This window comes from Semicossyphus pulcher, unplaced genomic scaffold (genome assembly GCF_022749685.1).
Source record: "Semicossyphus pulcher isolate SPU_LCO1_2020_fin unplaced genomic scaffold, fSemPul1.0.p SCAF_10, whole genome shotgun sequence".
In the NCBI taxonomy this organism is placed as follows: domain Eukaryota; kingdom Metazoa; phylum Chordata; class Actinopteri; order Labriformes; family Labridae; genus Semicossyphus; species Semicossyphus pulcher.
In genome coordinates, this window is record NW_027211604.1 from 21227798 (window position 1) to 21243800 (window position 16003).

The following is a 16003-nucleotide window of genomic DNA, read 5'->3' on the forward strand; positions in this document are numbered from 1 at the left end:
ATAACACAACCTTGAACATAATGAATATTTTCTATACAACACAAAGATGCTCTGATGGGATCTTTGAGGTCTCTGAGTGGCTGTAGCGCAGCGGCGGAAAATACATCGAAACAACGGAGACAAAACACTTTTATAAACCTTTGAGCCAAAGCAAATAAACTGATGACTGGGGGGTCAGGTCTGCAGCCTGGCAGCGCCGCGCGGCTTGTATTGATACACAAAAGGCCTGAACAGCAGAGAGAGCAGGCCAAAAGTAGCAGAGACCGAGATTAAAGCAGATTTTGACTGTGAACCCGGAGGCGGACTGAATCACTGAGGAAGACTTTTAATAAATAAATAAAACAATAAAAATTAAGCATTTGCAATGAAATATAAATAATAAATTTACTTTGCATTTAAGCATATAAAAACGTTTAAAAATGTATTTTCGGTGCATGTTCTCATCATCATCTGTGTTGCAAAAACAAAAACACTCTCAGGCTGGATGTGAAACCACCGCAGCGTCTGTGTGGCTGAGAATATATTTTCAGCTCCACATACTTTGGTTTACAGGCTCCTTCTTCTGGCCTGAGACTCCGGAGAAAGTGTGAAATTTGTCCCACCCTTACACTTTCCTTTTTAACTCGGCCAAGAGCCGCGCACGAGGCAAAGCCCGGCTCTGAGAGAGGGATCCTGGAGGGATTAAAGCGGAGCTGCGGGCCTCCCTCCAGGACACGGACAGGCCTCCTTCCCATGGTGCCTTGTGGAGACAGCGAAGGCTCTCTTAACTATCCTTACGTCAGCTGGTTTTTTTTGTTTTTTTTTAAAGATCACACTGGGTTTCTCGTGGACCAAAATAGACGCCTCAATAAGTGTTTTGCACACACAGGTGAGATGCAGGGAAGCGGTGATGAGGCCTGAATAGTGCAGAAAGTTCAAACTCTGGACTGTTTTGTTTTTCCAACTGTAGTAACCTAATTATGTCAAATTCTGTAAAAATGAGATTAATTAGGGTTAAAAATAAAGGAATAATGAGCTAAAACCAGTTTGGTACGTTAAATATGCACGCATTGTACCGTAAATTTTGGAGCAATCTGGCAAGGGAATTTCCTTCACATTAATAAAGTTCTATCTTATCTTCAGTTAATAAAAGTTTTTTGACAGTTTGGCAAAAAATATGTAAAATGAGACCTGCAGAGGCAAACATGCCTTAAAACACGCTCGGCATCCTGCTTGATTGGCCTCAATACTAACAATACTGACCCCTGCTCCTTAGCATGCAACTGTATCCACACAATAATAATAATGGGTAATATCAGCCTGTGTAATTGTCTACCTGTGAGGCCTGCATTGCTAAATCATGACACACACACACACACACACACACACACACACACACACACACACACACACACACACACACACTGTCTCTCTGTATAATTAGGCAGTAGGCAGGCGGGCGGGCAGGTAGGAGAATGCTGTGATTACTCAATGAGTGACTCGAGGAGTTAAGTAGTGCCCTGAAGGTGAGGCCGTGGCCTCATCTCTCCTGTGCAAATAGGTGGAGGGATTATTTAGCCCGTTTGGAGTGTGTGTGTGTGTGTGTGTGATGGGGGAGGAGGTGTGTGTCTGTGGCCAGGGCCTGTCTGATGGTCAGCCCCGCAGCGTAAATAGTTATTCCTACACAACAGAAGGGCTGATGCTTACTGGAAAGGTAGGAGGAAAACAAGCTCACACCCTGTGAAGGAGAGGAGTTTGGAGGAGGTTGGATGTGTGTGTGTTGAGGATACATTTAACAAACACAAAAACATCACACACACTTGTAACACTTGTTGGGTCATGTGTGTTGGACTGAATCAGGTTTTCAGCCATTGGCTATCATCTGACAGCGATTTAGCTTCTCGGAGTGACGGCCGACTTTTTGGGTCTTCCGGTGTAGCCAGCTTTTTGTGATAAAGGACTTCCGACTTTCTTTTCATGCGCTGGTCATTGTTTACATTTCAACCAGCAACTTGAGTCGCCAGAATCTGCAGCCGCATAGAGATCTGTTTATAGAGATTAATTAAAGCTAATTGATGAGTGGCAGGATTGCGTCGCATCTCAACCAACGAGTTAAAGAGGCTCTACTTTTTCTCTTCTACCAGTGACTCTGAGCGAGCTTCCAGTCCCGGTCCATCAGAGCTGGTGGCATTAGCATGTGAGGCCTGTTTCCGCTGAGCGAGGAGCAGAGAAGTGCTTTTGTGTCATCTCGACTCTGTAGAATCAATCAGCAGAGGTTTTGCAAGCTTGACACTTGGCAGCTCCGCAGGACGGATGGAAAGCCTATTGTAACATCGCAGTCGCTTCTTTAACTCTGAGCAGAACCAGAGAGTCCCTAAGCCAAACACCCAACCAGAAATCAGACAGATAGGCAGCAGTGTTCGCCAGCAGGATCTGATATTTACTGCATAAAGTTTCCACTACTATGGATATATATCTACTTGAAAACATGTGAGCGCACGAGGATGAAGTCACCCTCTCATCACGGGGGCTATTATGAGCAATGGATGCTTCCCAGTTGCAGTTTTTTTTCTCCCTTGAAGCAGCAGTCCCCCTTGAAGTGTGTTGAGAGCGCAGATGTCACAGTTTCCAATCGGCAGTGAAATTAGTGATGTTTTGATTGCGCCGGGCTCGGAGATTACCAACGTAAACAGGTCTGCTGCATAGATCATCATTTCAAGAGGAGGCATCATCCCTTTTTTCCACTTAATCCAAACTCGGCGGGCCTCTTAGGCTTAGTGCTGATGAGAAACGGACGTCCAGCTTCCAGTTTTTCTTTAAAGCATCAAACTAATGCGGGCTAAAGCGATGTTTCCTTTTGGTAGTATGCTTAAATGGCCGGCCACTGAATCTGGCCGCTCTAGTACCACACACGGACTGAGCTTGGCTTCTTTCAATCACTTTCCTTGGCTGAAGAGATAGAAACAGGCGAGTCATAGGCTTCATAAAGCTATTTCAAAATGGTCCACCAAAGTACACAACATTATTATTGACAGCCTGTGTGGAAATGCAGAACGACCTGGGTTAGGGTTAAAGTTAAAAGTAATCTGAAGACATATCAGGGTGAATTTGAAGCTGAATGTAGATCAAATTTGACCCAAAACATCGACAATATGATGCGATACTGTCAGAGAGCGGACACTCTGCTTTATTGGCCAGGTATGTACACATACAAGGAATCTGACTCCGGTTTAACTTTGCTCTCTATGTACACTTAAACACTACATATTAAAAATTAAACTAATGTGTACAAGCCAACATTCTACATTAAATGTTAAGCTAGTATCTACAAGCCTGCGAAAGACCATAGTGCAAATATGAGGAGTGCTGCGATGCTGAAAAGCGCAGTGCTGAGGCTGCCATCTTGGATCTAACCAATTATTTCTTACGTTAAAGAAATGAGAGATTGAGTCACATCTGAGACGTTGCATTACTTTAGTCGCAAGATGTTTGGCTAATAAACACTGAATTCAAGAACAAAACTATAGAAGTAATTTACTATCAGCTTGTCTTGCCTGACATTTTTAACCACTTGAACGCTTTATGTAGCAGCTGTTGAAATGAAAGCCAGAGATATACAGGGCTGTTGTGCATGACGGCAGCTCTGAATGGCAGCAACCGGTAACTGTTTGAAAAATGTCTTCACCATAAAGTGATAATGTCGAAGATTTTGGTTCAAATAAATGTCTGTTTGAGGTCCGAATGAGGTAACACAATGGTGATTGAGCCTTTGGCCCACTGATGAAAGCCTTTGCATTTGCATTATATAGTATTTAGATGGACTGGGTTTCTGTGGCGACATTCGCAGAAAACGTCACAAGCAGCGCCCAGTTAGTGGTTGATCTGTCTGAGAGGGTAGGCGGAGCTAAGCGGCTGCTTTTCTGGTCTCTGCAAGTGTTGCGAGTAAACAGTAATCTACTATGGCTGAACAAACAAAGAAAAGATTGATGACTACAGATACAACTTCAAACATAAGTGAAAATCCAAAGAGAAAGAATGAAGGCAAACAGTCTGAAAAGGAAAGCGACCGTTAGCGAGGAAAATCAAGCCAACGGTGGACTCCCGCAATCACCGTTCATGGCCAGAAGGTCGTACTGTAAAATTAGTTCAGACTGTAATATTAGTTCAGAAGCACAAGATGTGTGCAGACGAGCATTTCGAAGATCGGTCTTGACATTAGACGCTCATCTTGGCAGATTTAGTGAATCTGTTTGGAAGAAGTTCTACTTGTTGTTCCATTTGTAGCTGACACTAGCACGAGCGTATATGCTTTCACGTAAAAATACTCACTCCAGTTGCTGAAAATCCCCCAATACTCTGGAAAACTCTTAAATATGAAAATGTTTTGTAGTAATCCGTGTAGTGTTCTCTCTTTGTCATGTTTTTAAGCCGTCTGAAAGCTGAGAGAGACACCAGCGGCAGCAGCGGTGACACAGGATACAGATGAGTCGTGGTGGATTCAGGCCAGCAGGAGTTCATGTCCAGAGGCTGAGGTCTTAAACTATAAACCATCGCTATGCTCTGCACAGTGAGATTCTAAGCTGTGGATATTTATCCCACAATGAGCTTTCCATATCTGTTTATCCCTTCAATCCACCTGCATCTATAAATGATAGAAACTAATCCGGAGGAACAGGCCTGTTTTGTATTCAGAGACACCTCGAGCTGCACGGGGCGCATGGTGTTATAATATCAGTGTCGTCCCAAGTGGGATTAAAGAGCTGATTTCACTCTCTGAGGGGGTTTGTTTGTGCGCCTGTTGGTGCTGTATTTCCCACACAGCGTCATTGATAACAGCTTAAATCAGTTGCACAAAAATAACTAATCTACATGAATATTTTAGTTCTTGGAGTTTTTGATCGATTGCTTTATTTACCGTCTCTCTCCAACATCTGGATTCTGGCCTCTGGAGCGACACACGGCGCTGAACAAGCTTGGATGTGGCTCGCCGAGCTCGGAGATTTATGGCGGAGGCTTACTGCACTCTGCTGTGTTTGGGATAGCGTTGCCCTGAGCCGTCCCACTAAGATCACGATGCTCTCTCCTCCCCTGACTCCCTCCACTTTAAATCCAACCTCTGGCTCGCAGAGGAACACTGTTCACCCCGTCTTCTCCCCTCAGTCTGCCTCTGTCACCAGCGAGGGACAATAAATCTGCAGGGTCATGTGGCTGCTCTGGTTACATGATGATGTTGACTGTTGAGTTCGTAACTAAAAAGGATGTGTGGTTTTGCTCATTTGGTTGATTTAGGTGATCTTTAATCAGTACAGTCAAACCAATGGATTCCTCCATCCATCCATTATCTATACCACTTATTCTGTTCAGGTTGGCTCGGCGGGCTGGAGCCTATTCCAGCTGTCATTGGGCGAGAGGTGGGATACACGCTGGACTGATTGCCAGGCAATCACAGGGCTGAGACAGACGACCTTTCACACTCACACCTCAATAAACCCAACAAGCATGTCTTTGGACTGTGGGAGGAGGCTGGAGTACCTGGAGAGAACCCACGCATGCACGGGGAGAACATGCAAACTCCACACAGAAAGGCCCCCGACATCTGAACCGGGATTCGAACCAGGAATTCTAGCTGTGAGGCGATGGCACTGGATTTCCCAACAAAGACAATAATTGTGTATCTTTGAGCAGATTAAACCAATTTTGTACACCAAACCTGAGAGGCCACTCAAAGCGCTTTTACACTACACGTCACATTCACCCTTTAACACTCACATTAACACACTGATTGCAAAGGCCTTAGTTTGGGGTCCAGTGTCTTGCCCAAGGACACTTCGACATGTGCCTGGCAGTCAAGGATCGAACCACCAACCTTCCAGTTGAGAGACAACTGACTCTACCACTGAGCCACAGCTGCCACCTTAATAAAGACTGCCTTTAAAAGAAAACAAAGCAGTAATTATTAGGTATATAAGTTAAACACCCTTCTTTGTGACATGGACTAATGGCCATACAAACGACTGCTGTCTGAGGAGCAGAGGTTATGTCAGATTACCATCAAGTTTATGTTGGTTCTTCTGATCCTGACGTGGATCTTAAACCTTGAAGAAACAGACATTTCAGTTTGCTCCTGGCTTTATACTTCAGTCTTATGGACATCTGATGTACAACATTTGATCTAATTAATTAGCGTGCTTGTAATTTCTCAGACCTAATGAAACAGAGATGGGAGATCAGAAAATCCTCATTAATAACTTCATCAGAAACAGTTCTGGAACAGACGGAAACACGACCTTTGTCAGTTCGGTTGGAGGAGTTTTTCTTTCAGGTCAAATCAAATAATCATTTGATGCTATTATTTTCTTAACCGTTGTCATCAAGACAGACGCGATTCTTTGCTACAAAACAGCTGTGATACACTTGTGAAAGCTCATTTCAGTGAAGCTGAGTTACATTTATATTGGAGCTGGAGGTCATCGTGACTTTTGGCGCATCACTGCCAGTGAGGGTATCGTATTGTTCTGTTTCTGTCAACAGTTGCTGCTTCACTTCCTCATTTTTGTGCTAAGTGAAGGGAACGCGTCCAGTCTTCCATCATTTGAGGTGCATCACTTCCCCTCTTTTGCCTCTCGTCGAAGCTTCACTTGCGCCTGTAAAAATCCTGTTTGCCTTTTTGTTAAACGGTCAGAAAAAAGGGATCAGTATATACATTTTATTTAACAAAATTGTGCTGAATTTAAAGGGAAGCCTGAAGCTATCTCAGCACACAGCTTGATGACTGGAATTTTTTCGTGCATGAGATTCACAGGCCGTTGATCAAGTTCAAGAGTGGTACAGCATTTAGCAGGTGGATGCTCTCTGTAGCTTGTTGTATATTCCTGCAGATTCCTACAGCACGTTGCTCAACAGAGCAAAACAGAGCATGTGAGGCAGAAAAACAAAGGGCCTGAGAACTGCTAAAGGTTACTGAGAGACACGCAGCTCCAGCCTGTGCGCTGGGCCTGATACATGTGTGTATAAACCTGCTGACAGCACGATGGAAAAACAACCTGGCAGAGAGAGAGAGAGAGTGGAAAGGAGAGTAACGAGTAAACCAGGAAAAGAGAGAGAGAGAGTGTCCAATCTGACCCGCCCAGGTTTCGACCTATAGCTCTCTTTGTATTCCCCTGCCACAAAGATTTATTATGCAAACATTACCGTTCCCAAAAATACATATTGAAACAATTTTTGGACAAACAGGGCAGACAAAGTGAGCGTCCTGCGCTGTCACGGGAGTTTGGAGCTCAGGGCGAGGCGGCGAGGCAGCGAGGAGAGCAGCAAGTGCGTTAATAGTCTCGCTTCAGGAGCCGTGAAAAGGTAAGCAGGCAGGGGCGGCGATGTGGGCCGTCACACAAGAGCGAAGGACTGTCAAAGGAGAAACAAAAAGGAGGGAGGAATGATGAAGAGGCTGCCGGCGGCCTCCCTGCCTGCTCGGTGTGCCCGCCTGCTCGGTGGAACCAGGCCGAGCGAAGGCTGGAACCCGGAGAGTGTAAACAGTTGTAAACACACTCCCACCGACATGTGCATGAACTCACACACATACTCATACAGCTGTTTGTCCTCACATGTATCAGTGCAGTGATGAAGTCATTCACTGAGTTATCCTTCTGAACTGAAATATAGTGTGGTACCTGTTGTGGCAGGTACGGTGAGAGACTGTCATCGCTACTCAAAAATAAGTTGTTGACGCTATGACAGCAACGGAAAAATTGTGATTGCTCTGCTTGTACTGCTTAAGTACTATCCCCGACTTTCTCTAGTGGTCCAACTCATCACAGGTCGAGATAAAAAGAACAACATTCTATTAGATAAACTCCTGTAACAGGATGTGATTTCCTCTTTTTGAGTATAGTCCATCCCTCTAACAGGAAAACCTTTTGGGAGAGAGTAAGGTAGGAAGGCAAGTGTTCGAGTGATATTGACCAATCACGTATCAACAGGCTGCGGCGTATGCAGGAAAAACAGTCCGTGTGGAGAGCAAAAGCAGGCGGAACATAATGTGGCATAATGACATCCCGGCTCCCATCAGCATGATCTGACGATGATTTATCTTCTTATTAATCTCTATAATCAGACGTCTGCATGCTAACAGCTAACAGCTAACAATCTGTTTTAGATCTCAAATTCAACTTGAAATGAATTTCCTTGGTGCTGTGTCACTAAAGCCGCTCAGCGTTCAGATTGCGCGACTTCCTCGAATGTATCAGATCGATCCGACCTCAGGTCAACAAATTAAAAGTAGTTTTCTTCTCCTCTTGAGGACCTGACAAAGCTTCAGTTTGACTTTTTACTAATCTGCATCCTGACGTTGAAATTTCTGCAAAGGTAAGACCCGTTAAAGTCAATCACAAGAAAAACGGTTTCTCTTTCTATAACAATGCAGCACCCGGAAAAGGAAGTCTTGATGGGAAGTCGTTCATCACTTACCGCCCGGCCTGTTCACCGGTGTCCCCAGAGGCTATATCGTCTCAGACTATAGCCGATGGGATCCGAGACTGGGGTGGCTTGGACTTGAGATTTTAAGGCCATGTCCACACACACACAGGTATTTTTCAAAACGTAGCCTTTTCTGTGTTTTAGCCTTTCATCCACACACAAACGCCGTTTTAGGTCACTGAAAATGGATCTTCTGTAAAACTCTGATTTTTAGAAACTCCGTTTCCATGGAGACATGCAGACGGGGTAAACGCCGTTTTTGACTCGTGACGTCAGGCTGTGCGCCGTTACCTCCTTTGTGAGGCGTCACAAATGAAGCGACATTCCTTGCAAAATGACAGACGTGGCAAAAACAGTGATTTTTCTAACCTTGCTAACAGGACTTTTTACATGTTCACACATATGTACAGTTACTCTAACAGGACGAACAGAGGCGTCGGGATGCACTACTTCCGGCAATAGCTTTTTCAGACTTTTGATTGGCTGCGATTTTCCTTTTCTTCTTTGTATGACTTGGTTATATCGCTGCCTGTTGGTGTACCATTCTCATGTTTCTGTGTTTTGTTTCTTTTATAACCGTGCTTGTGTGGACGGGTTTGTTTCTGGAAACGACACAGCATCCGGCATTTTAACCAATTATGCTGAAATGAAACTCAGGAGTGTCAACCACATTGGTTTCTCACAAAGCATTGTGCTCCTTACTCACTTCATCTGGGACGCTGTTGGACCTGAGAGTCATGGAGTGAATATATTCAAGCTCATATTTACACACACGCACACACACTGCTCCACCTCTGCCTCACATCCTCCCTTTTAAAAAGTGATCTATGTGTTTTTCAGAAAGGGCACGTCTGTGAAACTCAACATGCCTCCTCTCTTGTCTCCTTTTCTCAGAGTGAAAGGTATTCAGGAGGGAGAGGACAACGTCGCCCCGCTGGACAATTTACTGCCCTTCTCTGGGAATTCCACATGATCCAGGTATGGGAATGGGAGAGTGGGAAAAAGCCGGAGCAGTGAACTCACCCTGGCAGCTTTATCTTGATCGCCAGATAAAAGACTATCTGCTGCTTTAAAGCCGTACATGAGAGTCTTTAGCGAGAAGCACTTTAGCTCCTTCTCACGTTCTGGCTTCTGCTAAAAAAACGCACAAACACTGCGTCATTAACGAGGCCAATAAAAGTGCACAGAGGTCTGGAGCTTCTTCTGAAGACTGCTCTTTAAAGCAGCAACATACTTGTGGAGAAATAAAAAGCTTTCTTTTAAGGTCGTCAATCATACTCTCTTAAATACCGAGCTCCTGCTCTGTAAAAGGGATATCAGGTAGGCATCTCTCTTTGAGAATAAGAGCTGCGTCCTTATCAGAGTGAGGATAAAGATTTAGGACGAGCCTCGGAAGGACTATAATTTAATGAAGTAGCAACTAAATATTTGATCTGTCTTTTTCTACCAGATGCTTATTTTTGTCCAGCGTAAAAAGACGTCAAAAATAACAATCTTCTCTAACTTTCCACCAAAAAATTAATAACAAACATCTTTTAAAACACTGATGCAGTTTACCTTTTTAAAATCAGGTTTTAAAGCACCCAAAAATTTAAAAAATATGGCACCATGGTCTTATTTTAGTTCTTCAGCCAAAATGTTAAATAACTGTTAGCCCTGAATGCTAAACGGTGCTAGCTTCCTCTGTCTCTTTTCTCTTTCCCAAGCTGTTCACCGAGCCAGTCACGCACACACAGGTGTGGATTAGCACAGGTATACACACTCATATAAACACATACACAGTAGCCTGACCCAGCAGGCCAGGTTAAACAGGCGTTAGGGAGGAGGAGGACGATGAACTGCAGGGACTCTGGTTATTCTCAGTCAGGACGAAGAGTTTTCCCACAGCAGCGCACGCAAACGCCTTCACATGGCTTCACCTCCCTCTGTCTCCGCTGCTCCTCCTCCTCCTCTTATCTGGTGATGTAGTTTTCAATAAAGGCTGACCTCGCTGGTGATCATCGTAAAAGGTCCACAAACTGTGGAGTAATGTTAACAGAAAGTGTATCACTTCAGGCCTTTTTCTCTGTTATCAGACTCGGGTTAATACTACACAATGAATCAAAAGTCATTAAAAGGCACGCAAAGCTAAACATATAACTTTAGTAATGAGGTCATGCTATTGGCTCAAACTTTAATACAGATACAAATTCTATTTAAGTGTCTAAATTAACTTGATGATTTGACCTCTGACCTGCTAACTGAAGCAACCAGCCAGTGTGAAATGATGAGATACCTCTTTTATCCAGACCTAAAACACTGTTATGAATAACTGACACAAACAATAAATCTGTTTGACCCACACAACATGGCTAAAGTTTGGTGAAGGTTACTACTTTGTCGAGGTGAGGGGACCATTGATGTCATGCTTACTGTGATGGACTTTGAGTAAGGCCATACACTTAGGAGTGGGAACATGTAGCCATAAACCACTCTGTCACTGGAGAACATCTCCCAAAAACAAAGACGGCATCAGTCGAAAACAAATTATTTGAAATGCAACACCCTCCATAGGCCGTCGTAATGATGACGCTGGATGATGTATTTACAAAAGATTGGACTTTTTTCCCCATGTCAACGTAGTCTTTTTTTTTGTATCTAATTATAACCATGTGTTTTAAATTGTAAATATGATGTCAAAGCTCACTTAGCCATTACAGTTGTTCTGATATGAATAAAAGGGTCGGAAATGCGTCAGATAACGCCTGAAATGTGGAGTCGGCATTGCTGAGTACACTATGCTCCAATGGAATGATGTCATTTAATAGTTTGTTTCAACACAAATCATTTCTTCTTCACTGCTCCAAAACAGTAACCTACACCGCAAGTTTCACTCTTCTGGCACCAGGGATTTGTAATAGCTGCAACCAGCAGTTCTATTTTCGGGCTGCAAACCCCCATCAAACCCCATGTATTTGAAATCAAATGACAGCAGTGTGATGATATCAGAGAATGGCTTTAGTCACAGTTTAATTTATGAGGATTTTGGGGTGCATTGGCTGCAGGCTCGACTCCGACCTCAGCCCTTTAATGCCTAAAGTCTTCCTCACATTTCCTGTCACATCTTTACTAAACTATCAATAAAAAAAAGGGAAAAGGCCAAAAAATTTATCTTGGGGGGAAAAAAAGTGAAAAAAATCCACTAATAAAACAATAGTGTGCACAGCACTCAAGGCTTCAGTTTGAGGGGTGTAGCCAGTTTTTAAATGTTTGTTTTTTATTGCATTTAAATCGTATCGGTACACAGCATCAGCAGATCACAAATTCAGTTTGTATCGGAAAGAAAAAAAGGTATAAGAACATCTCTATTAACCTTGATGAAGTCCTTGCAATAACCCAAACAATTATCTTAAATAATGTCCTCCAAAGGGCTGTAACTTCATAAAAGAGACTTCTTTTTCTGCAGGGTTTTGTATCATTTTTGTGCTTGCGAGTCAGAACAACTATCGTTTAACTTAAAGGTTTTGTTGCAGTTTGATGGTGAATGTGAGAAAGTATCAAAGAGAAGTCTGCGTCCTGAAGTCAGCAGCCTGAGTGAGTAATGAAAGTTACACGATAACATCTATACGAAGTTTGCAAACATTTACAAATATTAGCCTGCATGATTTAGTGGTATAACAGACCTGTGTGCTTGGTGCTGTGCTTTAATGCTCATGAATGAATCTTTTGTAAGAGCGTTGTGTTATTCCATTTGTCTAGCTTTAAATATAATTACCCTTCCTTTCCCAAATATGAAATAAGCCATTTAAGCTCTATAATTACACACAAAAAAGGGTAAACAACATTACTGAAGGCAAATAAACTAATTAAGGTAACCTATGTTTACTCTCCACTACATCCCCGATCACCATCTTTTCTACAGCGTCTCCAAGCTTTGTTTTTTTCTTTGCACTCTTTTGTTTTTTCGTTGTCTCTCCTTGGTCCTCTCCCTCTCCCTTCCTCCGTCTCTGTCCCTGTGGTCGGGATCTTCCACCATCTGACATCTGCTTTTCAGAATGACCAAACTGCTCTCCAAAGTTTAGCTGGAACGAAACAGTAGAAATACACTCCAGAGATAGAGCAGGTGTGGGTGGCTTGTTGTGAGACTCTTGTCTTACGCTGCACGACTGCACAAAATGTTTTAATCCTCTAATTTATCCGGGTGAAAATAACTGCTCAAATCATAGATATCTGTAATGTATATGGTACCCGAAATGCTTCTTTGCCAGACAGTCATGATTCAAAAGAGCTTTAAATCACTATTTTTAAACTTTAAAATGCAGTTTGTAATCTTATCCTAGCCCATGTGCTTATATGTAAAATCCGTATCCGTAGAGTAATTCCCAGAGGCGTAAAATACATGAAAATATATTAAATATTCTGTCTGAAAAGTATAAAGATGCAGAAAGTAAATACACAAATAACTCATACTTGATTCATACTTGAGTACATGAAACTTTCCACTAACACTAGCTTTCATTTTAGCTCTTAAATATCTTAAGAGTCTTAGCAATAAGTGAGAAGATGACCGGGTTTAATTTAGACAGAGCAGACATGTTCTCACAACTTGGGAATTTTATCCACAGTCACACCTGTGGAATATTACAGGTTGCACGTTACTTAACAGAACCAGATTGGTCTGTATTTATGGGTTTCCAATATGGCCGCCACACAGTCACTGTTATATCACCTGCAAGGCCTCTGATTTTTACTATGATTCCATTTGAGCTCAGCGTGTGTGTTCAGGTTAACGAAGAAAAGTTGAACTGTGGACGGGCGACAGTAAAAGTATGAACGTCAAGAAGGAGAAGAGCCGCAGACGGTGGGAGAGAGGTGGGAGGAGGGTGTGTTGGGTGAGGCTGAGAAGGGTGAGAGCCTTTCTCAGGTAGGTCTGCCCAAACATGACTGCTTGTTTACCTGTCAGGTTGTTGCTTTTGTCTGGGCCTCCCACGAGAGACAAAGAGACGAGGCTTTAGCTCTTCTCTGAGGAGGACCACCAGTGTAGTGTGTGTGTGTGTGTGTGTGTGTGTGTGTGTGTGTGTGTGTGTGTGTGTGTGTGTGTCAAGTCGCTGGCGTTCATGTTCGCTATTTGTCTTCGTGTGCGCGTTTAAACACCCTCATGTGTTTCTGTATGTGTAGTTGTGCACATGCATGTTATGCGAGTGTGCTCATGTGTGTTTGCACATGCGTGTGTGACCCTGAGCGCCTGTCGTGTTTGTTTCTGGGCGGGTTTGTGTACAAATGCAAACATGTGTGACTAATTCGTTTTCGGGAGCAGCAGACAATGTGCGCAGTAGACGGCTGAGGAATTGGGTTGAGGGTGAGAGGTGTGTGTTTGTGTGTAAGGGTGTGTGTGTTTCTTTGTGTCTGTCTAAATATGTTGGGGTATTTGTGTGTTGTAATTTGAGCTCTGTCATTCAAACAAGCATAGTTATTATGGAGGCTTCCCATTGAGTAACTGACAGTATACAGTGTCATGCAGACATAATGGACGTAATGATGCGACTGTAAATTCCACTGGGAAACTGTTTGACAATAAAGCCGACAATTTTCTACACAGGCTCCAACTTATTTACAGTTTTTGAAGCTTGAACCCACGTTTTGTGACGTGAAGATGTTACAGAAAACCAAACGGATAAACACGGCTGTCCCGGGGCTGGAAAGAAGGAGACGCCAAATACGATGCTTAAATAGAGAAGCCCATTTATGACCACCTATGAACAAATGACTGACGTGGCATAATATTTATGGTTATAAACAAACTGATTGATGACAATGAAGGCCATGAGATGTGGTTGAAAGCTCTGGAAACATGCTGATACATTCTGAAAAAAACAGCAAAATAGAGTAAAGTGTGAGTTTTAATCAAGCAACATAAATACAAGTCATACCGTCAAATTCAGTGTGCAAGACGCACTTTTAATAATTTTTATTTTTCATCTCAAAAGTGGGCTGCATCCTATATACCGATTCCACCAACATACCAGTATTTAATGCAGAGAGAGGTACGTTATTGTGTTATGGTATTTTACCGTGACGATGGCGTTGTCCGGTTGTTAAGTGGTGATGTCACACCTCCTCATTCAACTGTTTCTGAGTCCAAGCTGCTACGTCTCCTATTTACAATATGCCGCAGTGCTGTTTTGTGTTTTCCTCGCTGTTTTAAGCGAGTAAAACTAACTTGATTGTTGCTAACACTTTGTCACGGACTTGCACCGTCATGATCGCCATTGCAGCCGCCACGTTTACAACAAAAAACGTTACAGTAGGCTCCTAGTTACTGCTAGCACCGTTGGCTAGCAGGATTGCAAACTCGACATGGTGAAAACAGATGGTAGGCTGTAATTTGAATGTGTTTTAAATGGAAATAAACTGAAGTAGTGTTGAAATAACAGATTGCGACTTATATTCCGTATTTTACGGTATATTGAAGAGATTTTGCAAATAGTTTGAGTTCATTCTTCCGTCCGATGATGTGGGGTTTGACCTTTAAATATTTACATATGTAAATAAAGTGTTTAAATTATTTATGAAGAAATCTAAACTTTTCTGCCTCATAAATACTGCAGTTTTCATCTATGACATTTGGCGAGTGCAGAATATTTTTAGAATGAAGCCACTTCTGAAATGCAAGACATAAATCCTGTACCTGGTCACGTTAACAAAACATGTTCCTCAGTCTCAATATGCCTCTCTCAAAAGTCCAATTAATTTTCCAAATTTTTTCAATTACATCTCATCTGTAATAAGTCATTAGATGGATAGATGTCGTTTAGGATTTTAGAGGTTACTTCTTTAGCTTTAGACAGGACTGGGAAGGATAAAATCGTTTTATTTTCCTATAACCTTTCCACTCGTGTAGAACGTTACGTTGGTGGGAGTTTCATTCTTGATCCTGAAAAGCCGAAAAATGAAAAGACAACAGTTTGAAATATATTTCCATTCTATGAAAAAACAAAAAGTGTTAGTAAATATTTATTAAACAAAATAAGAATTTTAATTTAACAGTTCACACATGATTTTATAGAAAGGAGTTAAAATAGGGAAAGCAAAGTTAATACAGTGGAATTGTTAGATATACATACAGTACATGAATATGACACGATGCACATAACCAGAGTAAGATTTAGTGATGCACACATTAACTTTTTATACATATATATTTTTAATTTAAAAATAATTCTTTGGATGATTGTTGTGTATACTTTGATTACAGTATTTTAAACAGTATATATATTAAAGTTTTTTGCATGTAACTTCAGCCATTTATTATGTACTTGCAGTATTTGTTTTTAGCAGTTTGCACAACCTTAAGTGTTGTTTTGTTGTATAATGACTTAAATTCAATTCTATTAAATAAAAAAATAATTTGATAAAGTCTAACCTTCTGTCATCAATTAATTAATTCAACATATTTCTTGAATCTTGTCCATTAAGCAGGGCTTTAAGCACCTGTTTTTTGTGTCCGTTGATCAGCCTCTTTCATCTCTGACCGTTTTAAAGTCGGTTGTTCTGCAGAGAGTCGTTGTTCCTCCTC